Genomic DNA, 18,929 nt, shown 5'->3' with positions numbered 1-18,929 from the left:
TAGAAGTATCAAATATCATAAGTAATTTTTATTGCTTAAGAATGAATTTTATCACTGCAGTGAATGTATTAGGAATCAATAGCTTTTCTATTGTGTTTATTGACTTTGTGATATAGTTGGAGTTCATAAATCATGCATTATAGCCTTATATGGACTTGGATAACTGAATATGGGGGCTACAAAATTGAGATAATAAATATTTTCTGAATTCATAACTACCAAAAAATAATTAAATAAAATATCTAATGAGTCAAAAAAAAGATACAGTAGGTGATAAAAGTTTACAGATGTGACTAATTTTCCCCTTTGGTAGCATGAATTTTACCTTCTAGAATAATAATTATTAGGCATTACAGGAAAAAAATTCCAATTAAGTAACATTAGGTTGGTCCATATCCTATGCCATAAATATGTGGTGTAGTTGGAAATAGGGTCTTACAATCACATTTGAATGGTAAGCAATAGAGGTAGCAATATCCTGTTGTGCTGGAGAGCATGGTAGCACATTGAGAAACCCTTGCCAATGCCACAAAAAAAAAGATGTAACCTAGTATTGGTATGTAGTACTTTCATTGGTAGTTTATGGTGCATTGAAACAAAAATAAACAATTTAATTGTGACTATTTACTCTTGGAAGGAATTCAAGTGCTATTCTAACTCATTTAATTTTTTAAAAAATATTTTTCACTATTTTATGAACTACAACATGTTTTTAAAAAATAAGAGCAAACCTTTGTAGAAACACTGTATGTTGCAAAGACAGGTAAAAAATATAAGTCACTATACAGGTTTATGCATATTACTGTTATTTTTGAGTATATTCCATTTTAGCATTATAACACAAAATTGCATAAATGTATTTCTACTTATAATCTGATTCATATATAAACAATTAATTAAGAACTATCATAAACATCATGTCAAAAATTGTACATTGTGTTGTTTGCTTTCATGATTACTGCAGGATTTGGATATTTTCCTCTAAATTCCTGTTATTTCTTGAGAAAAAAAATCAGAGATATCGTTTCCTGAAGTTGAGTATTACAGCTTCTGAAATAACTTATCCAAAGGGCCATTTAATATGATGAGCTTTTAAAAACTGAATACATTCTCAAATGTAAGAAAAACATAACATCTTACTTTAAATCATGTGGCTTTCTACTCCTGTTATTTGTCCAATGAAGCTTATAAGTTAATAAAATGTTCATTGATTCACTAGTAATACTATAAACATCTGGCCAAAGTTTTATAAAAGACTATTCATACTCACAGTTTTAATATTCACTCTTTTTAGGGTATAATTTATATCTAGAAACATATACAAATTCATGAAATTAAACATATGTTCAAAAATAAAGGCTAATAAACAGTTAAGAACCATAATTATATTTCCTCATTGAGATTTTTGATACATAAAACTAAAACATGGATATTATACACTCTGTGAAATTGTGCTGAAGAAAGGCAGTAGCAAATGAAGGAAAGGAACCAGAAGACAGGAAGATGGATAGAGCTGCCCATGGAGAAGGCTTTTTAAGGAAAGGTCCGTAAAGTGGGGACTGTCTGGAGGAAAACCTCATCTGCTAATATCAACATCCAGGAAAGAGCCACAGATAAATATGAACGATTTTCTCACTCTAGCAAGGAAATCATAAAATAAACTTATTAATCATAACCAGTCACCTTTGCTGATGTCAAATGTACCTGTTTTCTAACAACTTTATTTGATTGAAGAGCTATAAGTAGGGACAGAATTATGTCATTTGTAAACTAGCACAGTGGCAGATGCATTCGTTCCATAAAGGTGTTTGCAGATAAACTTGGAGGAAAGACTTCTTTCTGTTTTGTGAAGGATTGTTAGTATTGCTTTACATCTCTCCTACTGAGTGCAATAGATACCAATGCAGTCAGGAGACAGGGAGGACACACACTCACTGCTAAGGATATGTGGCAGCTATCTGACTTGAAGTTAGTGCAGTATACATTACAGGCCTGAGGAGTTTCACATGGAATGGCATTATCTCCTGCAGACAGTAGGAATCGAAAGACAAAGTGACAGCAAATGAGACTTCTTTCAGGTATTTGTATGTCCCTTGGTTACTTCAGTCAGAAAAGAAAGACAGGGTTAATTTTTAATATTGATAATAATTGAAAAGTCATCCCACAAGGCACTATTGTCTTTAGCATGGAGGTTACCCAACTGGCATTTCATAAGAAATGAAGATCAGTATGATTTAAGTGCTCCATTTTATACCTCACATCTCCAAAGTTTTATGCAACTATACCTTCTGGAACTTTCCTGGTCACGTGTATTTTATGTTTTGCCTAATGAACTAAAAACATAATCATGTACTAACATTTTCATATTTTATAAGTTTGCTCCTTTCCCACTTTTCAATAAAATTCTCATATATTGAGATGTGACTTGTGCCTGACGTATTTGCATACCACAGAAAGCATATGTCTTCCCTGTGAACTGAAAGTATCTGTTCAAACATTAAGACATCTTAATTGTGTCCCATCAATGCTTGTTTTGTTCAAGATTTAAAATCTAACCTAAGAACTTTTTTGAGGTTAAAATATAATTGCAATATTTTGCTTTACCTTCCTTTCCTTCAAACCTTCCTATATAACCCTTCTTATTTACCTTCAAACTCATGGCCTCAGTTTTCCAAATTCTTACTGCATGTGTTTATTTATAAAGATATCCGTATGTATTCCCCAATACTGCCTACTCAGTCTATATGTTACTTGTGGTGATAAATAGTAAAAATCCCGGTATGGAGGCTCCTCCCCACCTTAGACTATTTGAGTTCCCAGATGAAACACACACAGCCTTTATATTTTTAACTAGCCTTTGTTAGCACAATATCTGGGCGGCTGCTTCCCTCGATGTGGCTAGAATCTCCTTTCCTATCAATAACCACAGTAGTTATCACTTACTAGTTACTGTCTTCCACCTGTGCGGCTCTTTTGTTGGTTTGTTTGTTTTGTTTTGTTTATTTTTTGGTTTTTTTGTTTTGTTTTTTTCTCGAGACAGGGTTTCTCTGTGTAGCCCTAGCTATCCTGGAACTCACTCTGTAGACCAGGTTGGCCTCGAACTCAGAAATCTGCCTGCCTCTGCCTCCCAGAGTGCTGGGATTACAGGTGTGCGCTGCTGCAGCTCGGCTATCTGTGCTGCTCTTAACCCAATTGGGCAGAGCTCATGGCGACTTCTGTTCTCCCTCCAGCACCACCTTCTTTTTCCATGGTGGCCTCTTCCTCCCCTCTCTCCTCATGGTTCTATTTCCTCCAGCTCCCACTCCCCTAAAACCTCAACACCACCTATGTCTCTTCTGCCCAGTGATTGACTGTCTGTGCTGTTTATTCACCACTCAGAATTAATTTGGGGCAGGGTAGCAGGGGCTACCCACAGACCCCAGTCTTATAGGCCAGCACTTAGCATTACAATAGACAGTAAAAGACAAAACCTCAACAGTTACTGGTATGTTTGCTTTTAGACTTAGCTTTCATTTGGTTAGCCAATGGTCGTCTTCTTTGTGGAAGACATTCTCTCCTGCCCCCAACTCTCCTCAGTTGTCTGTGTAGAACTGAACTGTCCTGGGATTTTCTCTGTCCACTGTGACATGTTTATTAGTACTGTTGTTTAGCCCATATTTGGGCAAGCATGTTGGGTGTTTTTGATTTATTTTTATTACATTTAATTTTTTTGTTAGTTCTCTGTATGTGTGGGATGTGTGCGTGAAAAGGCAAATTTGTGGATATCAAATAATAACGTGTAAGAATTGTTTTTTGTGGCTTCCAGGGAAATAAACTGTTATCAGGACTGGTGGCAGGTACCTTAATCCACTGTGCCACTTCAATATCTTGGCCTACAAAATGAAAACACTTTTAAAGCCTTCAGTGATGATCAATTAAAATTTCAATGATTGTTTTAACTTTGTAAGTGTGAAGAAGTATGGACACTGTACCTATTACCACAATACAAAGCAATTATAATGGTGGAAGTGTATAATTTGTTACAATATTAATCAATTCAACACTTGAAAAATTTAAATGTAAGAATTATGTTGCCTTGTATTACAATAAAAATTATCCTTTAGAAGCCAGGCGGTGGTGGTGCATGCCTTTAATCCCAGCACTTGGGAGGCAGAGGCAGGTGGATTTCTGAGTTCGAGACCAGCCTGGTATATAGAGTGAGTTCCAGGACAGCCAGGGCTACACAGAGAAACCCTGGCTCTAAAAAACCAATAATAATAATAATAATAATTATTATTATTATTATTATTATCCTTTAATTGAAAACAAATTTCAAAATCTTCCATAATCTGAAAGACTTTTCATCAGATAAGTAATTTTTTCTTTTTCTCCATAGTCTCATCATTTTTCCATTACTTGCTTTTCAGGTAAATGAATCAGGTCATTGAATAGTGCATATGTGCAGTGGTTTAGTGTTGTGCTCCAAAGGTAACTAAAATCTTGGGGTTTCTCCTGTCGCCTTCAATTCATATTGCCCCTCTGAGGTTTCCCATGAAGGTACTCAGAGCATGACAAAAAGTTTAAAACCATAATGCAAAATGAAATGCACATTCTTTCTGTACTTTTTAAATATGTAAACCAATAAAACACTTCATTTTATATTCTTTAGACACCATATATAATTGCCAGCATTTGCTATGTGTTTCTGGAGGAAAAGATGATTCATTTAGTCAACTTTTACCTTTAAAACTGGACCTGCGAGAGCTTACTGTAATTTCTAAAACAAAACAAAACATAGGTTCATAAGTATGGAGACCTTTCAAAAAATGTTAGAAATAATTTTATTTAGAATTACCAGAGTGCTAAATACAGGAACTAATTTTGTTATTCAATAAAAACCATGTTTTCTATATCCTAGATTGGACTATGCTAGATAGTGAAGAAAATGAGACATTTTATAAATGTATTTGCTATTTTTTACATTTTTTCAACCTACTTATTATATATATCGTCAATACCCTGAGCTCAGGAAATTTTAAGGGATATAGATGAAAATATGATAAAGTAATTCCTCAGTTGCCCTTGCATACCACTGGGGAATGAATCTAGGACATCAGCAATGTAGATACAAACCCCTGTGATCTACAATGGTGACCTGTACATAAGATATATTAGTGCAATGGTGGCACAAAGCTAGTAGGAGCATCCAACCAAGACTTTATAGGATTTTAGGATAGAATCCATCATAGACACTGCTCAGTTGTCCAAGAAACTGAGACTAGATTAACTACTGACCTAGGATAAAACCAAATACTATTATTCTGCTAAAGGACAGCAGCAACATAATAACTCCTAATAATACTCTGCTCTATTTGAATATCAGTGTCTTACTAGGACTTAGTCATAGAAGCTTTCTTCTAGAGCAGACTGGAATCCATAGAGAGACCCACAGCTGAAAAGCCTGCACAGTAAGAGATCTTGGAAAACTTGTTCCGCAGTGGGACCTTCAATTCCCTCCCCTTATGGCTCAGAAAACCCCGTGGTAAAGAAGCAGAAATACTGTGAGAACCAGAAGGAATGAACCACACTAACGCAATAAGGCTGTTTCAACACTGAAGGATAGATGCATGTCTGAAGTCATAGAAACTGACAGCATGAGTGTGTCCTACTCAGGGCTGGGTCTAATGTGCTCCCCCAGGCTGAGAATGGAAGTGTGTGCAAGCCCACATCCCTAACCCATAAGCTATCTCCAATTGATAAGCACTTACAAATGAAAAATTAGCTTTTCCCAACAGAGTTTCATGAGTTATAAAAACTATGGCCAACAGTAGATGGCCAACAGAAAACAAACTAAAAAGTACTTTGGATGTTGGCACTTATGTTTTTGTTTTTGTGTGTTTGTTTATGTTTTGTCTTGTTTTTATTGTTGTTTTTTTTCTTAGTGCTTTTTCTGGGTCCTTCTTCTCTCCTTTCGTTTTCCTTTTGTTACTCTCATTCTTTCTCCTTCCTCTTCCACCTCTCCCTCTCCTTCTCCCTCTCCCTCCAGATCTTTTCTTATATTTTTTTATTTCTGATTTTGTATTTTATGTAACTCTCTGTTTGCTAACCTCTCTGTCCCTGGGTCTGCATTTATTTCATCTATTTCTTTGTTTCTTTTGTTTTGTTTTTTAGTCTCTGGATTTGTTTTTTGATAATTTGATTGTTTTATCATATTTTTGTTTGCTTATATTTTATCTTATTTTACTACTTTTTTTAGATGCCTGTTTATTTTATAGTGAGAAAGAATAAGGAAAACTGTGCTTTGGGTGAGAAAGGATGACAGGAGGATCCGTGAGGAGCTGAAGGAACAAAAGCACAATCAGAATATATTGTATTAAAATATGTTCATAATTAAAAATTATAAATTATAAAAGAAGAAACAGACTTAACAACTGAACAAAATGGCCTCATATGGAACGCTGCTAATAATAGTAATATACCCAAGAGTGAATAATTCATCATAAAAGATTCGTAAATGAAAACTGCAGCCATGAAAAAAACTAATTGATTTTAAATCATATATTAACATGGTTTATGGTAAATTATATAATGTATAATCATTTCGTCAATGTTTTTTTTTTTTACATAGAGGCTAGTTATTCCAAACAAATATATGTTACTTGTTCACTGTCCATGTGTTTTATTGCTGATTGTAAAATTATCTGATGAATTAACTACAATGTATGCATGTTCCGGGGTGTAAGCTTTGTATACAATCTTCCAATGGGTATTTGATTGACATTTTTCTCTTAGGTAAATATATGACTAGAATTCTTTCATTATATGACAAGTATAGCATCAACTTTTAGTGATAACTGAAAGTATTTTCTAAAATTGAGATACAGATTTGGACTCATGCCATTAGGATAGAGTTGCAAGTCTACTACAGTCTGCCAACACCTACAATTGCTGATTCTTTAATTTTAATTATTTATTATAAAATATATTTTATTTTATTATTTAAATTATTAAAAGTATTGTTGGTCTTCCTTTATATCCTTATTAGTTATTCATGTATATTCTTTGGTGAAATTGCTATAGGACACATTTTGTTTTTAATCACCTTAGCAGTTATAATTCATACTTTATCATTTATGTTTTTCTCCCTTAACAGTATCTTTCATGTACATTGCTTTAATTTTGTTTCAAGTCTAAACTACCTTTTCATGGTTTTTATGCTCTCTCATTATATTTAATTGTTTTTGCTAAAATGATATTACTGTAAGGGTCTGTCCATGAGCCACCAAAGAATGATACCTCTGACTCAAATAGTATGTAAACCTGTTTCAGTGAATCTCCAACCCCAACAAGCCAGCGCACAAAACCTATAATATTTATAAGCTGTGCACCTAGATTGGACAGATCTGTCACTACAGAATCTATTCCCCAGCTATGAGATCCCTCACTACTCCAGGCCATGTGGTTCTGCTCCAACTTCTTTCTACCTCTCCTTCCTGTGTCCTTCTCCTCAATTGTCCATCACCCTTCCTCCAAGCTCTCAAACCTCCAGTTCCACCTTTCCCTTCTACCATCCAATCACAGGCCCCACCCTTTATTTGACCAATTGGAATGGGGAGAAGGTCCACATGAAATCACTTAAGTATGTGATCCATTCCTCTTTGGGGAAACCCTTCTTGAGGAATGCTGGGGTATGCCATTACCAAGATAGAGAGACAATGAAGGGAGCTCACAGGCCCAATTTGAAGCACTTTAGGAGAATTCTGGGGCAGGTGGGCTTTGTCTCTATCTATAGATAGATAGAGAGGAAACTCATCAGTCAGTCAGTGTTTGAAGAAGTATAGTGGTCAGGGTAACTGGAAAGACACATCCTGTCACAGACAGGCAGAGATAGGGTCTTAGAATCCTAGCCTGTGTGCACACCATGAGAACCTGTTAAGTTTTCCCCACCATTCTTGTATTTTGTAAAATGGCAGTATAATGTGGTAGTAGGGAGCAATGGGCCCCTGTCCAGGTGTCTCCCTAAACAATCAAGCCATGTGACAGAACTAGTGTAAAGAAGATTTATTGTTGGGGAAGGGGATCTGGGAAGGGGCAGAGAAGGAGCAAAAGAGAGGAAGAAGCCTGCTGGAACATATATATATATATATATATATATATATATATATATATATATATATATATATATAGAGAGAGAGAGAGAGAGAGAGAGAGAGAGAGAGAGAGAGAGAGAGAGAAAGAGAGAGAGAGACAGACAGACAGACAGACACATACAGACACAGACACAGGCAGAGAGAGAGACAGAGAGAGAGAGACAGAGTAAAGAAGAGGGGGGAATAGGGGATGGACAGCAAGCAGTCCCCTTATATGCCTGGCTATGTAAGATGTTGCTAAGTAGCCAATACAAGAAATTAAATAAGTGGATAATGATCCTAATAGCCTAGGGATATTTAACTTTTGAAAGAAATAGAAGAGTTTGTAATGATGAGACAGGTTAACTGAGAAGGGCTGGCTCTAGCGAAAAAGGCCATGCATAGTCAGGGCCCAGTCACCCTGAAGGGCGTCAAAGGACACCTGGGAGCTCAGTGGTTGGCCCTTCTCAGTAAGCCTACACTAAAGACCTCTTCCCCTTGGGTGAATTTTCTCTCTTCTCAAGGCACATCTCCTTTCTTTTCTCTCACAAATGTCCTGGTATCTGCCGACTCAAGCTTTGTGTCTTCCCGGTCCCTGACTGGATGACAAAGTGTTCTGCCAGCCTGTTTTTCTTATTGTCCTTGGCAAGCTTTGCTGCTGAGACTAATAACCTTTCTTACCCATGGAAATTGATTTTGTGTCTATACTCTCAGGTTCCCTACTGGGAGGCAACCTGGATCTCAACCCCCTAACAGTACTTTTAATCCCTTTATTATTTATCATGGGTAAATACAAATAAATTTGCCATTCCCCATTTCTCTTGGTGGGATATGACACAGGTATCCTGGCCAACTCCTGCTCCCAAGCCAAACAGCCTATCTCCTTCCAACATCTCTATAACTTCCAAGCCAAACTGCTAATCTCCTAACTTTCATGGATCATTTGTCTGTGATTCCATTCCAAATTCTAGTTAAAATCCCCTCTTTCCACGTGGCACGGGCTCTCGGCATGCACACATGGAGCCCACCCACCCCTCCTACGGCACTGCGTGAGGAACACTGTCTCTGTTAATGGACCCAGATTTCATTTCTAATTTCCAGATTCTCAGCATCTCAGGCAAACGATTCAGACACCTCTTATACTTAAATTTACTCTGCCCTATTCTTAAACTGCTACTTCCTAAAAATCTTTTATCCCTGATTTCTTAACATTCTCTTCTCAAACAACAACAGCAGTAGCAGCAACAACAACAACTACAACAAAAATAACAACAATGTTTCACTTAAACAATAGGATTGCCCTAGTCTACAACATTTATATACATTGGTTTCAAGGCCAGAGTAGGTGAAGCAAGGTGAGGGCCATGTGGAAAACTGCAGCCCCAGCCCTAGGAAGGACAGGGCTGGAGGAGCCGACTTGGATAGGATCCCTAAGCAAAACCTTCCCCGCCATACACACTTGACACACTCCACTGTAGGGGTTCATTAGCACCCACCAGCACCTGCTGGCAAGGCTCCTATTTAATGTTGGATTATTTTAGCGATGATAAAATTCAAAGGATTTCTGCAATAGGCTTATATACAGTCCAAGACTAATTTAAATGTGTATGAGATGTTCTCTTTATGGACTATAGTCACAGATCTTTTTTTTTTTTTTTTTTGACACTGCCTTGCCTGTTGCTGTTCCTTGTTGCCTGTTGCCAGTGGACAAACAGAGGGTACCTGGAGAGGTGACTGTCCATATTGCCTGAGACAAGGTGAGGTCATCTCTCCCATCTTTCTCATGTTCTTTCTCCACAGGAGGTGGGGGGAAAGCCTCTCATCTTCAGGGCCTGATGGCCAGAATACCTCTGTGATGGAGATCACAGGTACCTGGGAGAACTGTTCAGGTTAGACTATAGACTAACCTCTGCCATTTTAATTAATGTATGGCATCTAGACTAAAATTTGTCTCAGTTCTCCGATTACATTGATGGCTAAGCTAACTGTTGCTTTACAGCTAGAGAACAGGCAACTAGCTCCTTACTCCAAGGTATCCTTGTTATCTCATTAGTCAAGCAAGTCATCAGCTAGTTTAGTCTCTTATAGAGATTTGCTTTGTTCACAGGCTTCATGATAAAAGATACTCAGGTTTCAGATACAGCATTTTGTTATTCCTTCCTTTATGGACAGAAACTGAGTTTGCAGAGACTGTTCCCTAATGGCCAACCACCTGTTTCTCACGGCACATGACATGACACATGCACAGAGCATGTTGCATCATGGACATGCAGCAACTCTTCTGCCTCTGCTTTTTGCATGCTAGGATTAGAGACATGAACCACTACATCTAAGCCTGTCAGTATTACTCAGTGAAGCATTTTCATAATATATATCATTATTAAATCAAAATTTCACAGAAAAGAATAGACATTATCAAATTGTTTGATGGTAGATTTTTTTCCTTTTGTCAGTTAATTCAACTTTATATCTTATGAACTAAAGCTAGTTTTATTCTCATTAGGTAAATTTGGGGAAGTGGTCTCATTTTGCAACATCTTTCTTTCTGTCTTTCTTTCTTTCTTTCTTTCTTTCTTTCTTTCTTCCTTCCTTCCTTCCTTCCTTCCTCCCTTCTTTCTTTTCTTTTCTTTTTTTTTCTTTTCTTTTCTTTTTTCTTACGGAAAATAGATTCTCCTCTCATATAAAACATTCTGAGCAGCCCTATTTATAATTGCCAGATGCTGGAAAGAACCCAGGTATCCCTCAACAAAAGAGTGGATGCAAAAAATGTGGTATATCTACACAATGGAGTACTATTCAGCCATTAGGAACAATGAATTCATGAAATTCTTAGGCAAATGGATGGAGCTAGAGAACATCATACTAAGTGAGGTAACCCAGACTCAAAAGGTGAATCATGGTATGCACTCACTAATAAGTGGTTATTAACCTAGAAAACTGGAATACCCAAAACATAATTCACACATCAAATGAAGTACAAGAAGAAAGGAGGAGTGGCCCCTGGTTCTGGAAAGACTCAGTGAAGGAGTATTCGGCAAAACCAGAACGGGGAAATGGGAAGGGGTGGGTGGGAGGACAGGGGAAGAGAAGGGAGCTTACAGGACTTTCGGGGAGTGGGGGGCTAGAAAAGGGGAAATCATTTGAAATGTAAATAAATTATATCGAATAAAAAAAATTAAAAAAAAAACATTCTGATCACAGTTTCTCCTCTCTCTATTCCCTCACATCCTTTTCCTCTTCTCTCCTCTCCTTCAGATTTATTCCCCCTCCAGTTCCCTTCAGAAAATAACATGTTTCCAGGAGACAACAACTAAACACATGGAAACAATATACAAAACAAGACAAAAACCCTCATACCAAGGCTGGCCATGCTAAATCAATATGTAGAAAAGAGGCCTAAGAGCAGACAACACAGTACTCCCATACTCCCACTGCTAGCAGTACCAGCAAAACACCATGCAAAGTGTCCTGTGCCTGTTGTGTCAGCATCTGGGAGCCAATAGGAGCCATGCTTAGGCAAAATCTAATTATATTTCTCTAAAAATATGTCACTTTTTTTTTAAGTGAGAGATAATTTATATAGTGAGAGCTTCATTTTATAAAGAAACCTACAATAGCAGACCACCCTTGTTCAGCTCCAAATCAGGTATGAAAACCCTTTGAGAACTCACTGATGTCAAGACCTGTGGGCAAATGGATGTCTTCTGTGAGAGAGGCTTCCCTTCTACTATCATGAATGAACACCCACCAAGGAGTTTAAAGCCATGATCCCAGAAGCTCACCAATACACACGGGATAGACAAGAATACATTAGCTAGGGGAAAGACCTGAATTGAACAAATTGTATTTGCAAATAAGCTTGGTCAAATGTTAGCTGAACACTTTCTAATATTATCTGAAAACTTTTGCTTTTAAGATTTTGTTTTAGATACCATGATGTTTCATTCAAATGTGAGTTTGCATCATCAACAGGGCAGCTTTTGCAGTGAGCATCTGCTATCTCATAGTAACAGTCAACAACTCTTTTTAGACTCTGTTTTTCTTGCCAGTATTTTTTTCTGTTCAAATAATATGATGTATCCCATGTATTTAAGTTTTCCTGGAAGTAAACAAGGTTCTTTAAATAAAAGTAGAATGTCAGTGTGTATTCTGCCTCTACATATGATATTTTGTTAATTGGAAATGTACCTTTAAAAGTAAATGTTGGTTATAAATCTAGAAATGAAGACATCTTTCATTGATATCCACCATCTATTAATCAGTTTTTGTTGCTCTTTGTGGCGTTCCAGAATAAAGTAAGTATTTTTTGTTTTTGCCCTAAGATTAATGCCCACTGAAATAGAAGCTGACAAATCAATAATGATCCTTAAAACTGATGTAGGAAAACGGCACACCATTTCCTGAAGAAAAGATGGAAGACCTACAATATAAATTATATTTGAACAAATCATCATGAGAAGCAATTTAAAACAACCAAACCAAAAAAGTAAGTCAGCAAATTTAATAATAAAGGTTTCAGTCTCAAACAAGCTTTGGAAGTCCAAGATTACCTATTTGTGCAATCACCATTTGAAACAGAAATACAACCAACACATTGCTATTTCTGTGAGGGTTTCTGATATTTATTAAAACCTATTAATCTGATCCTATCAAAAATAAATATCCCAATATTTTTAGTAAAAAAAAAAAAACAATTTCTCTAGCTTATTATAACATTTCTTTATGAATTTTTAGGTGAACTTTTACCTGTCCCCAATCCATGTATTCTTGGCTAAAGTTTAGGTTAGCTTTTTATCTTTATAGCTAAATAAACTTAAATATACCTAGAAACAAACATATGTCCACACCTGTTTCGATGTAGTTGTGTATGGACTTTGTCGGTATTGATTTTCACCTAATAACAATGATCAGAAAAAAAATTATTCTTAACCACTTTATACTGTTGTTCTCCCTGTTAATACTTACAGAAGAATGGTTATACACATTTTTATGTCAATTCAGTCAACACTAAGGTTTGATACTGTATATCCTTAATATCCAGTCCATAGTATTTTTCATTTTTTTCAAGGTTACATTTCTCAATGGTTACCCTTCAAGTGGGTTTGGGAATTCATTTCTGGTCATTTACTTTTTTGCTCTTCACTTTGCCTTTATGTTTATATTAGTGACATCATAATAAAGGAGGAAGTCACCTGTCACCTTTGTGGAGTCAGATTCCCAACCACAAGCACTCTCCACATGTGGCCAATAGCTGCTTCTGCTCTGTACCTCCATCTCAACTCTGGAGATCCTGGCTATACAAACCATAACACAACGATGGTGTGAAGTGTTATACCTCCATCTAGATAAAACTATATTTTCACAATAATTACAACAAATTACCAAATGAATGGCAGTAAAAGGAAATTACATATTTATGAATATTGTTACTCTTTTCCCCCTTGCCTTAACCACAGCCTACATCTTCAAGTGATATAAGTGGTAAATAAACACTTCCTAATGATAGAGTAAATCTGCATATAAAAATCATATAGTAAATATCATAGTTTTTATTGCTATTTAAGCATCAAAAGTTAAAAAAGTTGTGTCAGCTCAGCCAAAGGGTAGGCACATTCATTAAATATTAGATAATGAGAGGCTAGAAACTATAAACTCAATGCTAAATTAAATAAATTGATAGACCATAAGATGTAAAATAAATCTCTTCTCAGGAACTGGAGTATCAGAAACCTGTGCAGTCATTTTCTGTCCTGTGTGAATTTGACTATTTTCACAAAGGCTCAGCAACAGACTATAACCTCTCTTACATTGTCTTCACTAAATGACCTCTAAAGCAGCCCTCAGGGCAAGGCAAGTCAAGGTAACCCAAAGATCTCATTTATGACCAGACTTCCAGGATAATTTTAAGGAACATCTAAAAGACCACAAATAGGATTAGAAAAATGTCAAAGTTGTAGAGTGCATACCTGCCAGATAATGACAATTTGGAGTGATAAAAGAAAATAGTAATTGTAGCCAATTGTCCTGAATTGATTCTATAAAAGGATCTAAGTCCATGATGACACTCAGAACTCTAAAAAAAATGAATAAAAAAATAAATAAAGCTTAAAATATGTGGAGTAAATGTCTCCAAGTTCTGCCATATGTACTTACAGAAATGCTTTGTAATGATTAAAATTAATGCTTGCATAACACACTTATGTTTTTTAATTGCCATAGTTAAAATCCTACAGGATATTGTAATTCTAAGATAAAGTTTAAAGGATTTATATTTATTTTTCATATTCATTATGAATAATTAGATTAAGTTTAAATAAATACATATTTTGGCATCGATATCACAAATCAGAAAATATACTATATAATATCATAGACTATATGCCTTATTCTTCATCATATAATAGATATGAGTACAATTTAGAAACTCAACAACAACCTGGAGACCATATTTTAAAGTTAACAATGTTAAAATAGCTCATAATGCCTAACCACAGCATCTCACTAGATAATAGTGAGGGTACCTGTGCTATAGACACTGTAAGAAGATGGAACACATGTTTACTTCATATCAAATGTACTTCTGGTAAAATAAAATAGACTGAACTTTAACTTCATTAATTTTAATTTACTGCGTTTATGAAGACAAGTTATATGAAACCCAAAGTATGATGAATGTTATTAAATATCAGGATAAGAAAGATGATTCCACGACAAATCTAAGCTTGAATTCTATGTTAAATAATTAAGTTACAAAACCAATTTTAACACAGAGATCAAACAGACATTGTAAACTGAGTATTGCTTCATAGTGTATAAGGTATAGGTTCTCAAAATAAAATGAGATACAATGTATTCTATCTTAAGAAACTATGTTTTATCAGAATAAATGTTAAGAAGGCATTAATCACTCTTCAAACACATACTAATCTAAGAACTGAACTGATAATAATCAAAATTACATCTTTGTATTACTAAAAGAAATACGTATTTTCAAAGCTTTCATGAAACTTCTAAGATTTCACTGGCATCTTTCTGATAATTATGAGTTCAGAAAATCTGTTTTTAAAGAACAATTTTGATAATAACAAGAACCTAGATTCAATGACGTTCATCATTTTTAAAATATAGCATTTAACTTTATTTCACACTTCAATATGTCTTTTATGCTGTTAATATGTAGAGAAAAATAAAGAACAAGGGATTTTTCTTTTGATTCATGATTTGGGAGGTGAATTTGATAGCTACAGTATTAAAAATAGTTTATTCTAAAAGAATATTCTTCATCATGGTATGTTAAGATTCTTAAAATGTAACAAACGTATGGATTTTTCTAGAAATGCACTATAGTAGCATTGGGAGTTAGAGGAATATAACAGGAAGATCCATTAAAGGCAAGCAGTATTCTCTCTTTACGTAAGATTACAGTACCTGTTATATGTTTGCAGTTTCAAATGTTCTTCATGAGCATATTTGAAGTGCTCAAGGTAGGATTATAATGATATAATATGCTTTATAAAACAAATTCTCGGGAAAAGATGTCTTATGTACTTGAAAATGAATTTTTTCAAAAAATGTATTTGTGTGGGATATATATCATCGTGAAGTCTATATTTTGTTATTATGGTTTTAGAGTGATATACTATTAATTGTTTATGTGTTTTAATTCTATGAGATAAACAACTTAGGTAGGATCATATGTTTGGAATATATTTATAACAGCTGTGTTTTTGTTCTCTAACATAAATCAGTGAATCTAAACAGATTTAAACTTGTTGTGCATAGCACTGTAATGATGACCCTTCAGTGACCTTTTGAACTCCATGAGCACATCTAGCTTTATGGAAGGTGGGGACTTGATGTATATAGCATAGCATGTCATGGGTACTCACCATCAACCTTGCATTACTTCCTTCTTCGATTCAATGTGTTCACATGACTGTGTTATCACAATGAAATCATATTGGAGCCATAGGTGTCAGAACTGCAATGTCCACATCATTAACAGAACTTTGTTATTTGCTCTTCTGTAATTGCATAGGTCTGAGAAGATTTCACGAATCTGAATAAATCTGAGTGAAAAGGGAGGGCTAAAACTGTGAGTAGGTTTCAGATAGATGAACTGAGACACACATCTGCCAGCTCTGACAGGTTATTTTTTAATGGGAGATTGTTCTTTCCCAATCAATATACACCAGAAAACTAATTAAAATACAAAGCACAGTGCTAAAGATCTACTCCAGGAATGACCACTTGCATAGTGTTCCATTAATCAACAGGTTCGCATTTTAAGGCATACATTTTACATTTTTTCTTATTATAACACATTTTCAATATGAGATATATGTGAAGTAAATTTTACATATTTTTTACATTTATTAAATTTCATAATACTCTCACTTTACATTTGGAAACAGAGCTGATTTAAACAAATTAGGACTAATCATTGAAATTAATAAGGAAGAGATTTTAAGTTTAAAATAACAAAGTTGCTTCAGTAGCTAATAAATTCATTTGTTCAGACATTAAATATAATAATCTCAGTATTTAGTAATAACTGAAGAGAATGAAAGCAACAGTCACCTTACTTTCTTATCTCTCAGCAGTTTTTCCTCTTTACATTGTTGATAGAAGGCCATTGTCATCTGAAGCCACAGAAAAACTTCCCTGAAAGATACATAATCTTTTCATTGATGTTGTGGGCAAAGATGTGACACAGTTATAGACAAGAAAGATTTTGTGATATGATATTTATTTGATAAATAAATAGTCTCTCAAGAATCTGTGTAGTTTCATACTTTATTTTTTCTATTGGGTAGCTAGAGGATGAAAACATGGCAAACATCTTATGATTGTGAAAGGCATAGACATCGCGTGACTAGTGAAAACAGAAAGATAAAATGAAAAGTGTTGTCATTACTAAGGTGCTCAGTGACTCTTGACCCACATCTAAGTTTTGATTGGTTTGTGTATTAGAAAATGTGTTTCCAATGGATGACCACTGAAGTGAAAAATTAATATGAATTAATGCAGACACAAGACTGAGTCAAAGTGTATGGACTGTGAGCACTCTTTGCCTCAAGCCAACACTGCTCTTTACTCTTTCCTCTCTCATATTTCCAACCCCAAAGGTCTTGGCTATGTCCATACCCACAGACCTGCATCCCACAGCAAGATTTGTTCACAGGTAACCTTTGTCTGAATTAAGTCTCTTCTTCACTTTCTCAATCTACATTCTGACCGAGGCTATCTCTACAAACATAATCCAAGGTCCAGATCCATGACTTTGGACTCATCTTTACCTGCTCCATCTCATCTACCAGACATAAAGCAAAAGAAATAAGCCCATGAAACTTAGTCAAATTATAAAATAAAACAAACATGAATGGCCAAGACAGCATGATTTCTATCAAAACCACTAGTTTTACTCAAGTGTCCCACATATAAGCATTTTATTTATTTACATTACAAATGTTGTCCCCCTTCTCAATCTCCCCTCCACAACCCCCCAGCCAATCCCCCTCCACTTTGCCTCTAAGAATGTGCTCCCCCACTCTGCCACCCATACCTCTTCTAGCATGCCCCTTTGCTTGGGCAAGTCTCCACAGGACCAAGCCCTTCTCCTGCCACTGATGCCAGATAAGGTAGTCCTCTGCTATATAAGTAGCAAGAGCCATGGACTCACTCATATATACTCTTTGGTTGGTGGTTAGTTCCTGGGAGTTCTGAGAGGTCTGGTTAGTTGATGTTGTCATTCGTTCTAGGGACTTGCACCCACTTCAGCTCTGTCAGTCCTTCCTCTAACTCTTCCATCAGGGTCGCTAGGCTCAGTCCAATAGTTGGCTGTGAGGATCTACATCTGTCTTAGTCAGGTGCTGCCAGAGCCTCTCAGAGAACAGCTATGCCAGGCTCCTGTTTGCCAGCATTTCTTGGCATCAACTGTAGTGTCTGGGTTTGGTATCTGTGGACTGATGGATCCCAAGGTGGTGCAGTCTCTGGAGGGTCTTTCCTTCAGTCTCTGCTCCATTTTTGTCCCTACATTTCTTTTAGACAGGAACAATTCTGGGTTAAACATTTTTAGATGTGTGTGTGTGGCTCCATCCATCTACTGGGGCCATGTCTATCTACTGGAGGTGGTCTCTTCAGGTTCGATCTCCCTGATGTTGGGTATTGCAGTTAATGTCAGCCCCATTGGTTCCTGGGTGCTTCTCACATCCCTGGCATCTGGGACATTCTAGTAGTTCTTCAAGTTCCACACCTCAATGCTTCATATTTCTCTTTATTCTCCTGGCTCTCTGGACTTCTCTTGTGTCTCTTCCCACACCTGAATCTTACCCCCTTTTTTCCTTCATCTTCCTCTTTCCCACTCAGGTCCCTCCCTCCCTCTGCCTCCTGTGAATAAGCCCTTTCTTTCCCAACTTGCTTCTTGGTCATAATGTTTGTGCAGAAATAGACACCCTGACTAAGACATTTGCCAATTTGTCCTATTGACAGTGTCCTTTGCCTTACAGAAACTTTTCAGATTCATAATGTCATATTTGTCAACTGTTGATCCTAGAGCCTGAGACATTGGTGCACTGTTCAAGAAAATTTCTGCTGTGTGAATGTGTTCAAGGTTCTTTCCCATTTTCTCTTATTTTAGAATCAGCATATATGGATTTATGTGGAGGTCCTTGACACACTTGGAGATTTGTACAAGGAGATAAAAATGAATCAATTTGCATTCTTATAATGCATAACTCCGGTTTGCCCAGCTCCATTAGCTGAAAATGCTTTCATTTTTCTACTGAAGGTTTTTGGTTTCTTTGTCAAAGATCAAGTGAC

The sequence above is a fragment of the Apodemus sylvaticus genome, chromosome 9, assembly GCF_947179515.1.
Source record: "Apodemus sylvaticus chromosome 9, mApoSyl1.1, whole genome shotgun sequence".
NCBI classification, from domain to species: domain Eukaryota; kingdom Metazoa; phylum Chordata; class Mammalia; order Rodentia; family Muridae; genus Apodemus; species Apodemus sylvaticus.
This window is presented reverse-complemented; position numbering follows the sequence as displayed.